Raw genomic sequence first — 21,007 nt, 5'->3', positions numbered from 1 at the left:
ACTTCATTGGAACTCTGACTCTTAACAAGACTAAAGAAGGGTTTTGTACCTGAAATGTGAATTGTTTCTCTTTCCACAGATGCTCCAGTTACTGGTATTGGTATTAGTTTATTACTGTCACATGTACTGAGATACAGTGAAAAGCTTTTGTTTGCTTAATCGCATGACAACCTCCACCCTGGACATTCTCTCTTGACCCACCTCCCATCGGGCAGAAGATACAACGTACCACCAGGCTCAAGGACAGCTTCTATCCCACTGTTATAAGACTATTGAACGGCCCCCTAGTACGATAAGATGGACTCTTGACCTCACAGTCTACCTCGTCATGGCCTTGCACCTTATTGTCTGCCTGCACTGCACTTTCTCTGTAACTGTAACCCTTTATTCTGCATTCTGTTATTGCTTTTCCCTTTGTACTACCTCAATGCATTGATGTGATGAAATAACATAGAACACTACAGCACAGTACAGGCCCTTTGGCCCTGTTTCTGTGCTGTATAACTCTATGAATCCATGTATACCTCTACTTTTGCCTCTTCAGTGCGCAGAGAAATCAGAACATCATCCTGAACACAAAAGCACCTACTTGTTCCTTGTTAAGTTTTGTCACCAGACTTTAGGGGATGATTTAACACTGAAATGGAGTCTGGTGTCAGAATGGAGTCCTTTGTGTGTTTTGATGGTTAAATATTGTTGGAATTCCCGTCTGACATTTAGTTGCACATACACATGAAACAAACCCATTTTGTAGCTCACCTTCACACTGCACATAAACTCTGTTCTGTAAATAAATTTGCTCCAGCCAGCTTAGCATTGAGATCTTTTGATATTGGTATTGGACACTGTTTATCATCAGCTGCCTGATTGACCATGACTGTGCTATCTCCAGAGCTTGACTGTTTTATCTGGTTTTGGAACCACTGTAGTTGGCAAGAGATCCCATCACTGTGATCTGTCTTCACTAAGCTTCCCAATTTATCCAGGACCTGTTTAACCAGGACTCAGATTCAGATTCAGATTAGTATATTGTTATATGCACCAGGATGCAATGAAACTCCTTGCTCACACAAAGCTCACAGAGAAGAGTATAACGATGATAATAAATGCAGTGAGAAGCACAAAACAATAAAATAATGCAAAATATAGTAATGCAAAAGGAAATGTTAGTGACAATCATGGAAGAGGTAGAATTAAGGGTTCAAGAATGTGGCAGCACCACCAGGAAGGGGATGTGAAAGAGGTGGTTGGTTCAGAAGTCTGACAACAGTGGAGAAGAAGCCATTCTTCAGTCTGGACATTTGGGCCTTCAAGCTCCTGTATCTTCTCCCAGAAGGTAGAAGAGAGAAAATGGAATGAACTGCCGATGGAATCAGTCATGGCTTGCAAAAACAAGTCTCATTTCTGGTTTAATGTGGATTTTTTTTATTTGTTCACAAGACTGGACATCACTGGCAATGCTGATATTTACTGTCTATCCCCAAATGCCTCTAAACTTAGGTGTGCATGTGGAATCCCATACAGACCAGACGGGATGGCAGATTTCCTCCACTAAAGTGAACCAGATGGGTTTTTATAACAATTCAGTGGTTTTGTGCTTTAATGCCTTAATTCAAGATTTATTTAGTTACTTGAAACCACAGTGGGATTTGAACTTGGTTAATCAGTTGCCATGGTGTGATTTGAACTCTTGCTCAATGGTCCAGAGCTTTGGCTGTTAGTCCAGTAACTTAATCACTGGTAGGTTAGTAAGTTTGCAGATGACACGAAGGTTGGCGGTGTTGTGGATCGTGTAGGAGGTTGCTATAGGTTAAAAGCGGACATTGATAGGATGCAGAGCTGGGCTGAGAAGTGGCAGATGGAGTTCAACCCGGAAAAGTGGAAGGGTTAGACAGATCTCAGAGCAGGATAAAATGTCGACACAACATCGTGGGCCGAAGGGCTTGTACTGTGCTGTAATGTTCTATGTTCACTATCCCATCATACCCCTTCTAGTCTTCGACACCACCCTGGGATAGAATCAATGTGCTGTAATGTAGTGGTTAAGTTGGACTAGGAACTATGATGGAAGAAGTCATCGACAATGCTATCAAGCAGCGCTTATTCACCAATAACGTGCTCAATGATGCCCATTTGGGTTTTCAGCAGGACTACTCGGCTCCAGGCATCATGATAGCTCTGGTCCAAATATGGATCAGGGAGCTGAATTCCAGAGGTGAAGAGAGAGTGACTGCCTTGACATCAAGGCAGCATTTGACCAGTTGTGGCAACAAGGAACCGTAGCACCCGGGGGAAACCCGCACAGTCACGGAGAATGTACAACCTCCACACAGGCCGTAGTGGAGTTCAGGAGTGAACACAGGTCAACTAATCTGTGAGGTACCAGCATTAACTGGTGCATCACTTCTAAGGTCGAGTTTATTGTCATCTGCACAAGTCCGTGTGTGCACAGGTGCAATGAAAAACTTACTTGCAGCAGCATCGCAGGCACATACCATCAGATACACAACATTCGCAAGAAAAAAACATACATTATACAAAATTATATGAGAAAGGACACAATTAGAACAAAAAAAAGGCCAGTGTAGTGCAAAACAGTCGTGGTTTCGCTCTACTGAGATAGTGATTAGGGTTGTGCCGGTTGGTTCAAGAACCGAATGGTTGAAGAGAAGTAGCTGTTCTTGAACCTGGTGGTGTGGGACTTCAGGCTTCTGTACCTCCTGCCGGATGGTAGCTGTGAGAAGATGGCATGGCCCGGATGGCGGGGACCTTTGATGACAGACGTTGCCTTCTTGAGGCAGCGCCTCGTGTAGGTACTACCGATGGTGGGGAGAGATGTGCCCATGATGTATTGGGCAGAGTCCACTACTCTCTGCAGCTTCTTACATTCCTGCGTATTTGAATTGCCGTACCAGACCGTGATGCAAACCAGTCACTTACATCCCAAATAGCAATTGTTTATTAACGAGCTTGAACAGTGAACTACAGGTGCCTTGAGCCAACTGTCAGCCTATAAGATCATGGCTGTTCCTTTGGCTGTCCCACCTTAATCCATTGATTCTCCTATTCCCCAAAATTCTACTGGCTTTAATTCACTCAACAAGTGGGCATTCTCATAAAGGACATTCAGCCCACCAACTCTATGCTGGCTTATTGTCAGCAATTTTGAGCCCCGTATCTAAGGAAGGATGTGCTGGCCCTGGAGGGGGTTCACAAGAATGATCCCAGGAATAAAAGGCCAAATATATGAGGAGAGTTTGACGTCTCTGGGCCTATACTCGATGGAGTTCAGAAGGATGAGGGGAGATCTCATTGAAAGCTACTGCATACTGAAAGGCCTGGATAAAGTGGACGTGAAGAAGATGTTTCCATTAGTAGGGGAGTCTAGGATCCGAGGGCACAGCCTCAGAATAAAGGGACATCCCTTTAAAACTGAGATGAAGAAGAATTTCTTCAGCCAGAGGGTGGTGAATCTGTGGAATTCATTGCCACAGAGGGCTGTGGAGGCCAAGTCACGGTATATTTAAGGCAGAGATTGATAGGTTCTTGATTGCTAAGGGGTTAAGGGTTACAGGGAGAAGGTGGGAGAATGGGGTTGAAAATAAATCAGCCATGATGGAATGGTGGAAATCCGATGGGCCGAATGGCCTAATTCTGCTCCTATATCATATGATCTAATGGCTTTCAGCACAATACCATCACTCCCATTCCCCCACTCATTTCCTTGTAATCTGCAGGCATGGTAGTGTAGTGGTTAGTGTAATGTTATTACGGCACCAGCGACCCGGGTTCAATTCCCACCACTGCCTGTAAGGAGTTAGTACGTTCTCCCCGTGTCTGCGTGGATTTCCTCCGGGTGCTCCGGTTTCCTCCCACATTCCAATGACATTCGGGTTAAGTTGTGGGCATGCTATGTTGGCACTGGGCTGCCCCCAGAACACTCTGCGCAAAGATGCATTTCACTGTATGTTTCGATGTACATGTGACTAATAAAGATATCTTATCTTATCTTATCCTCTCTCTCTCTCACACACACACACACACATGCACACACGGACACATGCATGCACATGAATTTCATCCTAATTCTCCAACCATCCAACTGCACATGAACATGAGAAACCACATGCCTTTGGAATGTGGGAGAAAACTGGAGGATCCGGGGGAAACCCACACGGACAGCACCCAAGGTCAAGATCAATTCCAGGTCGCTGCAGTTGGGAGGCAGTGGCACTACCCGCTGCACCAGGGGTAGAGAATCCTAAGGTTCAAGACTCACTTAGTTGAGAACTTTTGCCTCAACCCAGCCTTGAATGAATGACCCATCCTGAGACCGTGTCCCCCGAGTGCTGGACTCTCCAACACTCTTGGAATTGTGAATCTCTCAACAAGATCACCTCTCCTCCTTCTAATTTGTGTACGTTGGCCAATCTTACTCAATTCCTCCTCTCTGGAAAATGCTTCCTCTCAGGAATCAAGCTTCTGATTCTGCTCAACGTCAGAGGGTGTGAATGGGCTGGGGTATGGAGGGGGCTGGGGAGCGAACGTAAAGGGATACCATTTTCAAGGGATCAGCCCTTTTGCCTATTTCACAACCTCTTTAATATCAGACCATCCAGCGATGATTTGAAACCTTAAATCAACTCTGTGCAAGCCATGCTAAAATATTGCCTTGCTGCTCAGAAAACAAACATGGAAGTTATCTGCTGGTTTAACTTTACAGTTTGCAAAGCACCTTGTGCTATGAGACCTTCTGGCCCTGAGCCACAACATTTCCCAGTCTCAAATCTTGGCATCACAGTACAATGAGGCAATTCTGGACACTGAGCACTGTGTCCGTGCCGAGCCAAGCAGTGATTGATTATAACCTGACTCATATGGACACAAAGCCCCCTCTTTGGACTGCTCTTCACTAACTTTTCCTTCTTTGCAAACTGAAAAATGCCCTACCTCTTGCAAAACAGAATGCAATCCAGTAAGCTCCAAAGTCTGCTTTCCAGATTGCACTGAGTTAAATGCAGGTTGTCTGGTTTTTGTTCCCTCGAGTTCAATAAAATGAGGGGTGCTTGATATAATTGAGACATTTAAAATTATAGATGGGTATGATAGATTCTCTGATGGAGTGTACAAAATTGGAGTGAAATCAGGAAAAAACAATATTGGAGCTTTCCTGCGATATTCCATGGAACAAATGAAAATGACAAACTGAGATTGATGGATTTTAGTTGCACAAACTTAAGAACACATGAAATTGAAAAATGAGTCAGCGATATGGCCACTCGAGCCTGCTCTGCCATTCAATAAAATCACAGTTGATTTGATCTGGGCCTCAGTACCACTTTACTTCCTGTTCCCAATCATCTCTGACGTCTCTATAATCCAAAACTCTGTCTCCCTCTGCTTTTAATACAGGCATTCCCTGGGTTACAACAGGTTTCTGGTGTCAACCCAAGACATTGACTGTCCATTTCCCTCCACAGATGCTGCCTGACCTGCTGAGTTCCTCCAGCATTTTGTCTTTTTGCTCCAGATTCCAGCATCTACATCCTCTTGTGTCTCTGTTCCTGAGAACCGCTTGCAGCCCAAACTGTTTGTAAGCCAGAAATGAACAACATCACTGTGTGGGCGAGGGTCACAGGAACAACGGTGACGGGACAGCGAGCAGGCGCGGGAAGAGTGGCCGCCAGCCGGCCTCACTGACTCAGTGAGCGAGTGAGTCCGCTCAGCGGTCCCGGCTCTGCTCGGCTCCACCCAGTCTCCCATTGTTGTGGCTCAAGTCAGTGGTTGGTGTAGGGAGAGAAGGCAAGGGGAAATGCCCCGTTCCCACCCGGCAGGAGGTGCCCGCAGCCCTGCAGCAGCCGGCAAATCCATCCCCATCCATCCCTCTGGTCTCCCAAATGCTCGTCAGTATGTCCAGGGTGTCCATAATTCTAGCGTTCATAATCCGGGGAGGACTGGAAGGTGAACCCTTTATATCACAATCTTTAAGTATTGAGTATAGGAGTTGGGATGTTATGGTGAGGTTGTATAAGACCTTGGTGAGGCCAAATTTGGCACAAATGTGTGCAGTTCTAGTCACCTAACTATTGGAAGGATATCAGTAAGATTGAAAGAATGCAGAGGAGATTTACTAGAATGTTGCCGGGTCTTCAAGAGTTGAGTTACAGGGAAAGATTGAACAGGTTAGGACTTTATTCCTTGGGGCGCAGAAGAATGAGGGGAGATTTAATAGAGGTTTACAGAATTATGAGGGGTATAGACAGAGTAAATGTGAGTAGGCCCTTTCCACCTAGATTAGGAGAGGTAAGTACGAGAGGACATGGCTTTAGGATGAAAGAGGAAAGATTTAGGGGGAACATTAGGGGGAACTTCTTCACTCAGAGAGTGGTGGGAGTGTGGAACGAGCTGCCGTCTGACGTGGTAAGTGCGGGCTCACTCTTAAGTTCTAAGAATAAATTGGATAGATACATGGATGGGAGAGGTCTGGAGGAACTGTGCTGTAGGTTTTTCTATGTTTCTATGTTATGGACTGAGTGCAGGTCAATGGGAGTTGCGGAACAAAGTTTCGGCACAGACTAGAAGGGCCGAATGGCCTGTTTTCTGTGCTGTAGTGTTCTATGGTTCTATGGTTATGACCCTTGCACCTTATTGTCTGCCTGCACTGCACTTTCTCTGTAACTGTAACACGTTATTCTGCATCCTGTTATTGTTTTCCCTCGATGCACTGATGTGATGAAATGATCTGTCCGGATGGCATGCAGAACAAAATTTCTCACTGTACCTCAGTACATGTGACAATAATAAACCAATTCCAATTACCAATTGCAATTCCAACGTGTGTATTCAATACCTCAGCCTCTACAGCTGTCTAAAGGGGTTAAGTCCTCCTCATCTCCATCTTTAGTGAGAGACCTTTATTCTAAAACTATGGCCTGTCACTCTTGCTTCCCCACAAGAGGAAACATACCATCAGCTTCTATCCTGTCCAGCCCCCTCAGAATGTTACACATTGTCCCTGCATGCTAACCTTCATGCATGAAGACAGTCGGATCTGTCTGTGCAGCCACATTGTGCAGTCTTTCTCTATCTAAACAATATTCTGCCTTTCTAATTTTCCTTCCAAAGTGTAAACGACATCAAAGGATTAGGATCAAAGGCAGTTAAATTGAAGTAAATTACAAATCAGCCACAATCTAACCAAATAGAGGAAAAAGCATGAGGGGCAAAATGGTATACTGTTCTTATGTCAATGGGACCAGGTCACATATAATATTTACTGATTAATAACAATTTTACCAAAATTATTTCAGAAACAGGAATGCACTTGATTTATTAGTCAACTAATTAAAGAAACATGCTCCCTTTATACTTTGCTAATCTTGTTTGTAGTTATTTAGTATAATTTTACTTTCTCTCAGATTTTATTACATGCAGGCATTAATCCTCAGGGATTCACCCATGTCACTCTGTAACTTACCAAAGTTCTTCAGAATTATACTTCCTCCCTCACCTTTCATCACATCACCTTGTCATCGTCCCCACAAATAATGGAAACTCACTACATCTGAGAAATGTAATCACAAGATTCTGAGCTGACATTTCAGTTTGAAGGGAGCATCAAAAGTGCAGTCTTTTGGCTGAGACATTAAATTGATGCACTGTATGCACTCTTTAGTGAATGCAAATGATCCCATGGCACCCTTTCAAAAAAGAGCTGTCCCAGAGCCCTTGCTTTATTTGGTGCATGTAATATTTGATGGATGTAAGAACGGAATGGCCATTGTCATGGGTGTTGGATTCGACTTTTAAGTAGTTTTTTTAACAGTGTTTAATACACCTCAAGTGGCTGTACAAGGATATGGCCGCTTTCTTAGCTTATTGGTTTCGTCCCATCAGATGAATATGTGTTTTCTCATTGGCTGGTTTTGTCGCAGGTATCTGATAGGGTTTCTGATTGGACTATTGTTAGCCGAGGAGTACCTCTTATCTCAGGTATAAAAGGTGTCATTTTTTGTTAATCGCTCTCTTGCTCTCTTCCCCCTGGCCTTAGCTCATCTTTAGTTCCTTTTGTCTCGGCTCATCTCCTAGTAGTAAAGCTAGTGCCATGTGCTCTGTGACTGTTTCTTTGTTTTAAACGTTTCCAATAAAACTTTGTGAAGCACCAAGTTGTTTTCAACTCATTCTTGGACTCCTGAAAGAACGTGCGGATTCGAAAATAAACAGATCCGACATGGGGGACGTTTTAACTTCCACACAGATTGGGCGAATCAAGTTGGTCGAGGCAGTCCTGAGGAGGACTTCATAGAATGCATCTGTGATAGCTTTCCTGAACAGCATGTTAGTGAACCTACAAGGGAAAATGCCATCTTAGATCTGGTCCTGTGCAATGAGACAGATAAAATTAATGATCTTGTAGTTAGGGATCCTCTTGGAAGGAGTGATCATAGTATGATTGAATTTCTCATACAAATGGAGGGTGCAATAGTTCGATCTGAAACCAGTATATTATGCCAAAACAAGGGAGACTACAACGGGATGAGGGAGGAGTTGGCTAGCGTAGACTGGAAAAACACAGGCTATATGGTGGGACAGTTGAGGAACAGTGGAAGACTTTCAAACAGATTTTTCACGGTGCTCAGCAAAAGTGTATTCCAGGAAGGAATTAAGTGTCAACCACACAGGTAGGTCTGGAGTCACATATAAACGAAACTGGGTAAGGAAGGCAAATTTCCTTCCCTGAAGGACATGAGGAACCAGGTGAGTTTGATGTTCATCATTACTGATGCCAGCTTTTTTAAATTTCAGATTTAGAATAAAGACAACATAGAACAGTACAGCACAGGAACAGGCCCTTGAGCCTGAACTGATTAACCTAGTGACACCTAACCCCTTCTGCCTGCACAGGGTCCTTATCCCTCCATTCTTTGCATATTCATGTGCCTATCTATGATCCTGTTAAACGCTTCCATCATATCTGCCTCCACCACCACCCCTGGTAGCGCATTCCAACCACCCAACACTCCCTGTGTAAAAAAACTTTCCCCAGACATCTCCCTTGAACTTTCCCCCTCTCACCTTAAATGCATGCCCTCTTGTATCTGACATCTCTACTCTGGGAAAAATAATATTCTGACTACCTACTCTATCTATGTCTCTCATAACTCTATAAAATTTCTCTCAATTCTCCCAGGCTCCACCGCTCCGGGGAAAACAACCCCAACCTCTCCTTATAGCACATGCCCTTTAATCAGCATCCTGGTAAACCTCTTCTGCACCCTCTCCAGAGCCTCCACTTCCTTTCTATAATACTCCATATGCAGCCTAACCAGAGTTGTATAAAGATCCTACCTAACTTCCATTTGTTTCATTACTTGAATTTAAAAACCAGCTGTCATAGTGGGATTCAAACACACATCTCTAAATTAATGACCCCAGCCTCCAGATACTGGTTCAGTGATTTAATCACCATGGCCCGACACTCTCGTGTACATTATCCAGGCTGACACTTCAGAGTACACTGAGAGAGTGCTACCTCTCTTTCTGATGAAGTGTTCAACCAAATCCCCATCCACCCTCAATGGTGGGTGTAAGAGTTCGCAGGGTTTAATGAGAAGGGACATTGGTGGAACTCACACATGTATCCAGGCCAATATTTAACCCTCAAACCACTGAAAGTCGAGCATTTGGTCGTGTGTTTTGTGGAACCCTGCCAATAGAACATATAGAACACTACAGCACAGTACAGGCCCTTCAGCACACAATGTTGTGCCGACATTTTATCCTGCTCTAAGATCTATCTAACCCTTTCCTCCCACATAGTCCCCTATTTTTCTATCATTCATGTGGTCTATCTAAGAGTCTCTAAATGTCCATAATGTATCTGCCCCCACAACCTCTGCCGGCAGTGCATTCCACGCACCCACCACTCTCTGTTTAAAACATTTACCCCTGACATCCCCCTTATATCTTCCTCAAACCACCTTAAAATTATGTCCCCTTGTGGTAGCCATTGTCACCCTGGGAAAAAGTCTCTGACTGTCCACTCGATCTATGCCTCTTATCATCTTGTACACCTCTATCAAGTCACCTCTCATTCTCCTTCTCTCCAAAGAGAAAAGCCCTAGCTTGCTCAACCTATCCTCATAAGACATGCTCTCCAATCCAAGCAACATCCTGGTAAATCTCCCCTGCACCCTCTCTAAAGCTTCCATATCCTTTCTATAATGAGAACTGAACACAATACTCCAAGTGTGGTCTAACCAGAGTTCTATAGAGCTGCAACATCACATCGCAGCTCTTGAACTCAATACCCCGACTAATGAAGGCCAACACTCCATACGCCTTCTTAACAACCCTATCGTGGGCTGCCATGTTTGACTACATTACAGTGGTGAATTCAGGTAAGTGGTGTTGGAAACTGCGAGAAAAGAGCTTAGGAACACTCCCAGCTGTGCTCAGTAATACTTATCCACCAACATCACTTAAACTGATCATCGCAGCACACAAGCACCAGACAATAACCGCCCCCAGCAAGAGGAAGTCTGACCAACTTCCTCTGACATTTAGTGGCATTACCATCATCAAAGTCACTGCTATTGACTTCCTGGGGATCACCACTGACCAAAAACTTCATTAAACAAAATAAATATGTGGCTACAAAATCAGGTCGGAGGTTGGGTGTTCTTTGGTGAGTGACTTACCTCCTGAGGCACCAAAAGGCTTTCCATCATCCACAAGGCATGAGTCAGGAATGTGATGGATGGGTGCAGCTCCAGACAAAGTCAGACAGTTCAACATCATCCAGAACAAAGCAGTTCATGTGACCAGCAACCCTGCAGTGTGTGCAACCTACAAGTTGTATCATTGCAACTCATCAAGCTCTTTATGACTGCCCCTCCCAAGACCGCTAACACCTGTGGGGGGGGGGGGGGGCAACTGCAATATATCCGCCACCTCCAAGTAAAACACCATCCTGACACAGAAATTTAGTAACCAAGTGTGGGACATTTTGGTCAGTGATCAGAATTGGACCAGCGATCAAGATCTAGTTCATCCCAGAAGGGCAGAGGTTTGGGCATCAGGGTTCAGTGTGTCAGAGCCTGGACCAATTGGGTGGATGGGAGGTGGAATTCAGTAGCTTGGTGGGGGTGTGAGGGAGAGGGATGGATTGAAGCATAGAAGGCAAATATGGGACTTCGGCCCCACTCAGGCTTTGCACAATGTAAATGTAGATATCCTGAGAATGACCAATGATGGTCACTGCCAGGACAAAGTAGTCTAATTTACGGGCTGGACGGGAAATTATATCATTTGATGTATGCCTGACACCGAGATCCTACTGGGCACAATCTGCGCCAGGAAAGGGCCAATCAAATTTCAATTATGGTGCAAAATGACTCAGGGATGGCTGTTATCGTATGCCACCTGATCCAAAACACATTTTCAATTATGTAGTGCCGAGGCAAAGTGCTGTACGATCTAATTTTTGTGCCATTACCATTCCCATTGATTCCTGGTCTAAAGTCCTAGAATTTCCTGTCAAAGATAGTTTTCAGCACCTTCACCACATGGACTGCAGCAGTTCAAGGAAGCAGCTTCCCCATTTTCCTCCCAGAGCAATGAATTGGAATTGGTTTATTATTGTTACATGAACCGAAATACAGTGAAAAGCTTTTGTTTGCATGCCATCCAGACAGATCATTCCATACATAAATACATCAAGGTTGTTCAGAAGGGAAAACAGACTACAGAATATGGTGTTACAGTTACAGAGGAAGTGTAGAGCAGGCAGACAAATAAGTGCAAGGGTCATGAAGGGGTAGACTGGGAGATCAAAAGTTTACCTTTTAACATATGAGAGGTCTGTTTAACATTGATAACATTGGGATAAAAACTGTCCTTGAGCCTGGTGGTACATACTCTCAAGCTTTTGTATCTTCTGCACAACGGGAGAGGGGAGAAGAGAGTATGACCAGAGTGGGAGGGGTCCTTGATTATGTTCGCTGCTTTCCAGAAGCAACGGAAGTATAAAGCTGGTGGTGCCCATTTCCTCTGAATTAATTAAACTGCTTTAGTTAAAGTGATCTTTAGAAACCAGCTCACCATTAGAAACACTTTTAGAAACACCATTAGAAACACCTATAGAAACACCATTGGAAACACCTATTAGAAACCATTAGAAATGCCATTACAAACACCTATTAGAAACACTTATAAAAACACCTATAGAAACACCTATAGAAACATCATTGGAAACACCTTTTGGAAATACCTATTGGAAACTATTAGAAACACCTATTAGAAACACAAAGTGATTTTTAGAAACACCTCACCTTTAGAAACACAATGGGGACAGTGAAGAAGGTTGAAGACAAAGACAACAGATTGGGAGTGAGACGGAGAATTCAACTGACAGGAACCCCAGGACTGTGCTGGGGATCCGATACTGCAGAGGTGAGGCCTGGGGCAGATCACCCATGATCACAACGAACAGCGAGCGGGACAGGCTTCAGGAGCCTGTCGGTCTACTCCTGCTCCTATTCTCTTGTGTTCTTATGTACACAGGTCCAAAGTGAGCTTGAGGAACAGCATCTCAAGTACAACACCACTTTCCAGCCCCAGCAATGTCAGGAAATCAGCATTCATATTTTAGATTTCCATCTTTGATTTTAATTTCTTTAACTTCAATTATTCTGCATTGATACCACCTCCAACCTGACATCATGTTCCTTACCAACACCTTTCGCTAGAATCCCTTCCGTCATTTCATCCCTCCTTCGACAGATCTTTTGTCCTCTCCTCCCCTCCCCCTTCCTCTGCTCCTTCAAACCTGCTTTTCTCTCTAACTATTCCCATTTTTGGGAATCATCGACGTGAATCATTAACTTTATTCCTCTTTCCACGAATACTGCCTGACCTGCTAAGTATTTCTAATATCTTCTCTTTTTATTAAACATCTTTATTCCTTTAGGAATAAAACACAAAAGAAAATATTAAATTAAATAATTCCAACATCAGCAATGTAATATTATAACGAAAACCTCGACATAATTCTTCCCTTCCTTGCACCAACTATCCGCCACAGCAACTTCATCGTGATTACAGTGACTCTTAATGAATGCATGAGAGAGAACTACAAATCCCAGCAAACACTGCACACGGTGCGCAATCTCAGTTCCCTCTGTCTATATCAAGATACGTCACATCTTACATTTATTCAATAAGGGCATTTTTTCCCCCGTGACATAAAATGCATCCTCAAAACCTTAAATGTCGCCGTGCATTTGTGGAATAAATGAGATGCGTGGATTAAAATAACGCTCCCTATTCATTGCAACAGTCCTCTCCCCTGAACCCCCCGTTTCACCAAGGTGTTAATATCACCGATGGAACAGCGTTAAGTCCGCTAAACAAAGCTGACCAATAAGAGATGGGCTCTTGCACCACAGTTCTGACAGGCTGTGTGTTAAAAAGAACATTAACAATATGCAATTAAAATGCATTTTCCTGACTGCATTGTGCGGTTTGCTTCAGTGAATTACAACTCAAGTCTGCAGCTTCCGCTACTCGCGGGCTGTCTCCAATTTGCAACAAACCCATCAGTGAAACCCTCATCAATATTCCAGACGTCTTAATGTATTTTTTTTATTATTTTCATTCCACTGCTGAATTTTCCACGGGAAGGATTTTAGACGGGAGACAGCCCCGACAGAGGCAAAGGCACAACACAAACAAACTCTTGCATCACTGAATCGAAAATCAAATTATTTAAAACAATCTGAGTTCATACCATTATTTTTTTTCTGATAGATTATCGGGCAGAAGTTACCTGGAATTTCTTCGGGATCGGACTCTGCAATCGGCTGCAATTATAAACAAGAATATGGATCAGCTTAATTAGTTAATATAATTATTCCTCACATTGTATTGCTTGGCACATGAAGCGTGGCAAAGGTTCATCTCTGCAGAGGTGAAAATGACTTTATGCATTGCATTGCGAGGAGTGTGCATGGGCTTACCTGCATTGGACCGGTGTTACGGTGCTTGCATCTCTTTCTGTCTCTCCCCTCAATATTTAATGTAAGCAGACGAAGGGTTCTGAATACAGTATCAGAAGCGCAGTCACGTATTGCAGTGCGCAGAGTCTGGAGCGAGCACAGGGAAGGGGAGGGGTCGGAGTTGGGTGATCTACACATCTACAGGAAAGTTGGTTCTGAAATGTGAACGCACAGCACCACACAGAGCACAGGAGGAAGCAGAACAGGTCCAACAACAGCAACAACTTTCTCTTATCTGGAACCAATAACATCCTCAGGAGCCTAACAGGAGTGGAATCAAATAAAAAACTGACACCAAGACACATCACAGTATTAGGGCAGGTAAATAAAAGTTTGGTCAAGAGGTCCATATCGACCTGTGCCTTGGTATTGGTTTATTATTGGTTTACTATTATTGTCACATGTACCGAGATACAGTGAAAAGCTTTTGTTTTGCGTGTCACCCAGACAGATCATGCCCTACATATGTACATAGAGATAGTAAAACGTAATCAGAATGTAGACTATAGTGTTGCAGTTTCAGAGAAAGTGCAGTGCAGGTAGACAAATGAAGTGCAAGGGCCACCATGAGGTAGACTGGGAGATCAAGAGTTCATCTTTTAGCGTATGAGAGATCTGTTCAAGAGTCTGATAACAGCAGGATAGAAGCTGTTCTTGAGTCTGGTGGGCCATGCGTTCAGGATTTTATAATCTTTTGCGTGATGGGAGAGGGGAGAAGAGAAAAAGACCGAGGTGGGTGGGGTCCTTCATTATGTTGGCTGCTTTCCCGAGGCAGCGGGAAGTGAAGACAGAGTCAATGGAGGGTAGGTTGTTGCGTGGTGGACTGGGCTGCGTTCACAACTGGCTGCAATTTCTTGCGGTCTTGGGCAGAGCAGTTGCTGTAGCAAGCTGTGATGCATCCAGATAGGATGTTTCCATGGTGCATCTATAAAAGTGTCATCAGGGACAAGCCAAATTCCCTTAGCCTTCTGAGGAAGTAGAGGCGTTGGTGCGCTTTACTTCACCATGACATCCATGTGGCTGGACCAGGACAAATGTTGGTGATATTTACACCAAGAACCTTGAACCTCTCAACCATCTCCACCTCAGCAGCATTGATACAGACAGGGATGTGTGCTCCACCCTGCTAGACCCTATCTTCTAGAGAGGTACAGAGGCTTAAGCTGGGAGTTCAGAGACCCAGGCACTGAAGGGGCAACCACAGTGGGGGGCAGTGATTAAACTCAGGGTGCAAGAACTGGTAGAGTGCCAAGATCCCATGGCATTTTAGGGCTGGAGGAGATTTCACAGGCAGAGGTCCAGCGGTGTGAATTATAGGCACATGCCATGCATCTTCTTTCAAAGCAGTTTTACTTTGAAAAAAGCAAAGTATTGTGTCTGCTGGAAATTTGAAATACAGATTCAGATTAGTTCATTGTCATATCCACCAGGGTGCAATGAACTTCTTTGCTCACAGAGTAAACATGGTAATGATAACTACAGCGATAAATACAGCAATGAGTGCAAAACAGCAGAATGCTGCAAAGGTTGTAGTGCAAACTGAAGTAGTGCAAAAAATGCTGAAGTGACAATAATGAAAAACTAAGAGAAGCAGAATTAAGAGTCTGAGGACATAGCAGCACCACCGGGAAGGGGATGTGAAAGAAGTGATTGAGAAGGATCAGCAGAAATTGGTATTGGTATTAGTTTATTATTGTCACTTGTACTGTGGTACAGTGAAAAACTTGCCTTGCATACCGATCGTACAGGTCAATTCGTTACACAGTGCAGTTACATTCAGTTAGTACAGAGTGCATTGATGTAGTACAGGTAAAAAGAATAACAGTAGAGTAAAGTGTCACAGCTACAGAGAAAGTGCAGTGCAATAAGGTGCAAGGTCACAACAAGGTAGATCGTGAGGTCATCGTCCATCTCATTGTATAAGGGAACCGTTCAATAGTCTTATCACAGTGGGGTAGAAGCTGTCCTTAAGTCTGGTGGTACGTGCCCTCAGGCTCCTGTATCTTCTACACGATGGAAGAGGAGAGAAGAGGGAATGTCCCGGGTGGGTGGGGTCTTTAATTATGCTGGCTGCTTCGTCAAGACAACAAGAGGTAAAGACAGAGTCCAAGGAGGGGAGGCTGGTATCCGTGATGCACTGGGCTGTGTCCACAACTCTCTGCAGTTTCTTGCGGCCCTGGGCAGAGCAGTTGCCATGCCAAGCTGTGATACATCCAGACAGGATGCTTTCTATGGTGGTTCGGTAAAAGTTGGTGAGTGTCAAAGGGGACAAACCAGATTTCTTCAGCCTCCTGAGGAAGTAGAGGCGCTGGTGAGCTTTCTTGGCCATGTGATCTACGTGATTTGACCAGGACTCTGCTTCACTTTCCCTTGGATGCTGTTATACTCTGCTGAATAATTCCAGCACATTGTTTCTATTTCAGATGTTATATTACATTTTCACATATGAAGGAGTTTTCTGGTGAAGCCATTGATACCAGGAATGGGGGAAGATGACAGAAGATATGCTTCCCACCTGCCTGGTTATTTACTGAAATCCAGTAGACACTGCATATTCCACATAATCGTGCTAGGGTTTGATAATAAATATTGTCATGTGTATGATGCAGTAGCATTCTAAGAGATTTAAGTAACATATTTCTGAGAAATACCCATTCTGGCATTAAGTTACAGTCACTGCCGTTCCCTCTCTCCCCAACGATCCCCCAAACTCGGGCTCCCCGCACTGCTGCCACTGTTCCAGCCACCTTAGCTGTAGGAGACTGAATATTTTGTCTTTCAAATGAGACATTAAACTGAGGCCCCATCTGCTCTCTAGTACGGACTTAAAAGATTTCATGGCACTACTCCAAAAAAAAGAGCAAGGGAGTCATCCCTGGTGTCCTAGTTAACACTGATCCCTCAGTCAACATTACAGATAATAATAATAATCACATCGCTGTGTGTGGGAACTCACTGTGCACAAATTGGCTTTTGCATTTCCTACCAACAACAGTGAGTGCACGGTGCTTCAACAGCTTAAAGGATTTTGTGGCATTCTGAAAGAGAAGATAAGATAAGATATCTTTATTAGTCACATGTACATTGAAACACACAGTGAAATGCATCTTTTTTGTGTAGAGTGTTCTGGGGGCAGCCCACAAGTGTTGCCACACTTCCGGTGCCAACATAGCATGCCCACAACTTCCTAACCCACACACCATAGGAATGTGGGAGGAAACCAGAGCACCAGGAGGAAACCCACGCAGGCATGGGGAGAACGTACAAACCCCTTACAGACAGTGGCCGGATTTGAACCCGAGTCGCTGGCACTGTAAAGCGTTATGCAAACCGCTACACTACTGTGCCTGCCCGGTAGTCTAAGTGAAAGTCTGATAGAAATGTGGGTCTCTTTTTCTGTCTCATTTGGCATACAGGAAATTTCTGAATGAGCCCAAAGCTGGAACACATCTAGTGTCAGGTCCCACAAATCCCAACCTTTGATTCACCATTGAAATTTGAGGGTGTTTCCCTCAACTCTTACCCAATTCCCCAGTGCCGCCACATCCCTGCATAGCTGAATGAAACATGAGGACTTCACATTGTATTGGGCCTATTTCTGAGTATGTAGTTCTCCGCTGTTAAATGCAATTTACAACAATCACCTATTTTACAGTTGAAGTTAGGTGGCATGGCAGCAATTTGGTCCTGGTCATATGATTGACAGATAACGCAACTTCTTCACCACACTATTGTGTATAATTTATGTTACGGTAGTGTATAGGGTGGCATGGTAGTGTAGCGGTTAGCGTAATGCTACTACAGCGCCAGCGACCCAGGTTCAATTCCCACCGCTGTCTGTAAGGACATTCTCCCCGTGTCTGCGTGGGTTTCCTCCGGGTGCTCCGGTTTCCTCCCACATTCCAATAGACGTACAGGTTAGGAGCTGTGGGCATGCTATGTTGGCACCGACACTTGCTGGCTGCCCCCAGCACATTCTCAGTAACACAAAAAGGTGCATTTCTCTGTGTATTTCGATGTACGTGTGACTAATAAATAAATATCTTAATTTGTTTTTTTATGCTGCTTATCTGATGCTAGGTGCTTGTGATGCTGCTGCAAGTACGTTTTTCTTTGAACCTGTGCATAGATGTACTTGTGCATATGACAATAAACTTGACTTTGACTTTGAATCATACGACTACAGAGACAGTGCATCTTTATTTTCTGTTGAGAAAGTGGTTAAAGCAGCATACAGAATCACAGACTTTATATAGACATAGAGAGCATCAAGAGCAATGAAGCCACAATGAATTTTTATAAAACATTGGTTTAGCCATGACTAGATTATTGTGTCCAATTCTACGTGATACACTTTAGGGTAAGACATGAAGGCCTTAGGCGGTGCAAAAGTGATTTACCAAAATGATTCCAGTGATGAGGGACTTAATTGTGTGGATAGATGGGAGCAGTTGGAGTCATTCTCTTTGGAATAGAGGAGGTTGTGAGAAGATCTGAAGAAGGTATTTAAAATCATGCAGGGGATAAACGGTAGATTGGGAGAAGCTTTTCCCAGTGGTGGAGAGGTCAAGAGTTAAGGGAGATAAAATGAAGATGATTGGCAAAACTGCTTTACATGTTTCTGGGCCTGTACTCAATGGAGTTCAGAAGGATGAGGGGGGATCTCATTGAAACCTACTGGCCTGGAAAGAGTGGATGTTTCCATCTGTAGGAGAGTCTAGGATCCGAGGGCACAGCCTCAGAAAAAAGGGACATCCCTTTGAAATTGAGATGAGGAGGAATTTCTTCATCCGAGGGTGGTGAATCTGTGGAAATCGTTGCCACATATGGCTGTGGAGGCCAAGTTACTGGGTGTATTTAGGGCAGAGGTTGATAGGTTCTTGGTTGGTAAAGGGGTTAACGATTATGGGGAGAAGGCATGAGTAAGGGGTTGGAAAAAATCCGCCATAATCTAATGACAGAGCAGACTTGATTGGCTGAATGGCCATAGAGAAGCAGGGTTAATTTTTCTGGTCAAGGACCCTTCATTGGAACTGCATAAGTGATGAGATAAGCGTGTTTAAAGTTACAGAGAGGAGGAGGTGGAGAGAACAGAGGGATGGGAAAGTCTGTGATAGGATGCAGACCAATGTTGTCAAGGTAACAATTGCGTTAAAACCTGGCAGCTGGAACAAGATGACAGATCACAGACATCCCCTCTGTTCTCTTTGCTTTTTCCTCTCTGCCATTAACTCACTTGCTTTCTCACTTTTCCAGTTCTAATGAAGGGTCCTGGACTCTTCCAACATTCCCCATCTTTGTTTCTGATCTCCCAGCAAAATTTAAAAGCACAAGTGCTGAAGAATTTTTTGAGTGAGCCTAAGCAATTTTTAAAAATTCCTCTCTGACTTTCCTTATGTTGTTAAAAGGAAATTTACATTCATGGAGAACCTTTAACCTCACAAAACTCTCACAATGACCTTCAAAGGCGTGGCATCAAACAAGACTTGGCAACAATTCCCCTCTTCTTAGGAACAGCCCTCATGAGAAGATATTAGGCCAGATAACCAAAAGAGGTAGATTTTGAGTATCTTAAAGGTGGAAAGAGATAAAAGGGTGGTAAGGTTCAGGGAGAAAATTCCAGAGATTTGCAGAGGAGTGATATATATCGGAATTTTCCAGATGTGAGCCAGAGTCTCTGATTATCCATGAAAATTACCAGGTCTCTGAATTTTTGATTGCATGTTTGCAGCTGAATGAATCTCGTGTGCACCACCTATGTGCATAAACCCATGCCAACTATGTCCCTTCTAATACATTGACTGGTGCTTGTGATGTTATTAAACCGGAAAGAGTGCAGAAAAGATTTACAAGGATGTTGCCAGGATTTGAGGGACTGAGTTATAGGGAGAGGTTGGGCAGGCTAGGACTTTATTCTGAGAGGTGATCTTACAGAGGTGTATAAAATCATGAGGGGTATATATAGGGTGAGAGATGATCTTAAAGAGGTGTATAAAATCATGAGAGGCATACATAGGGTGAATGCATTCTTTTTCCCAGAACTAGATGGCATAGGTTTAGGGTGAGAGGGGAAAGATTTAATAGGTACTTGAGGGGCAATTTTTAACACAAAGGGTGGTATGTATGTGGAATGAGCTGCCAGAAGAAGTGGTTGAGACAGGTACAATAATGACGTTTAAAAGACAGTTGGATAAATATATCAATAGGAAAGGTTTAGATGGTTATGGGCCAAATGCTGGCAAATGGGACTAGCTTGGATGGGGGATCTTGGTTAGGATGCACCAGTTGGGCCAAAGGGCCTGTTTACATGCTGTATGACTCTATGACCTGAACTAGGGGAAGGAGGGAGGGGCTGTTAATGGGTGGTGATTCCAGGACTTGTGCCTGGTACTCAATACCAGGCCATGAATGGACAGTCACCGCCAAGGCCTGTGCATAGTCACCCAATGCCAGGGGCTGTGTGTGGGCAGCCAATCTCAGGGAATCTTCAGAGGCTCCTAATGTAGGTGATGCATGTGGCATTGGATATTAAGTGTTGCACTTGAGCACCCAATGTTAGGTCATATGCATTGGTTCCCAATGTCAGTTCATGAACTTAAGCACCCAATATTAAGGATTGTGCATGGGATCCCAATGTTTGGGACTGTACATGCATGAGTTGGAGCCTGCAACCTGAAAGTTTTCATGGAGAGCACCCTTGGGTTCCAGGTATGCAGAGGTCATCACTGGAGGAAAACAAGGATCTCAGAGAGTTTGGAAGTTGCTTTGATAAAGAGTGGCAAGGTTCTAAGGGATCTCAAACAAGGATGAGGATTTTATACAACAGATATAAGCCCACAGAGCACGAGTGGAAGTAAGCCATTCTCCATCCAAGGGACTTCCTAACAAAGACCATATGTGACTCCAGATCCACCAATGTGGTTGACCCTTGGGCACTCCTTCATTTAAGA

The 21,007-nt window shown here is 44.0% G+C and overlaps 1 protein-coding gene across 4 annotated transcripts in view; it reads right to left on the bottom strand.

The window, feature by feature from the left end:
* The window catches only part of phc3 (polyhomeotic homolog 3 (Drosophila)), an 87,409-nt gene extending 73,294 nt beyond the window's left edge, over positions 1-14,115 (bottom strand). For 2 of the 4 annotated variants that reach the window (XM_052018865.1, XM_052018868.1), the window contains exons 1-2: positions 14,019-14,076; positions 13,790-13,862 (exon numbers count right to left, since the gene is read on the bottom strand). The gene's annotated coding sequence lies outside the window, so the exon portion shown is untranslated. Of the gene's footprint in view, positions 1-13,789; positions 13,863-14,018 lie in introns of all 4 variants that reach the window. The other 2 variants (XM_052018866.1, XM_052018867.1) reach the window with 2 other exon arrangements.
* Positions 14,116-21,007: the final 6,892 nt, after the last annotated feature.

The sequence above is a fragment of the Pristis pectinata genome, chromosome 6 (genome assembly GCF_009764475.1).
Source record: "Pristis pectinata isolate sPriPec2 chromosome 6, sPriPec2.1.pri, whole genome shotgun sequence".
Lineage (NCBI taxonomy): Eukaryota > Metazoa > Chordata > Chondrichthyes > Rhinopristiformes > Pristidae > Pristis > Pristis pectinata.
This window is presented reverse-complemented; position numbering and strand designations above follow the sequence as displayed.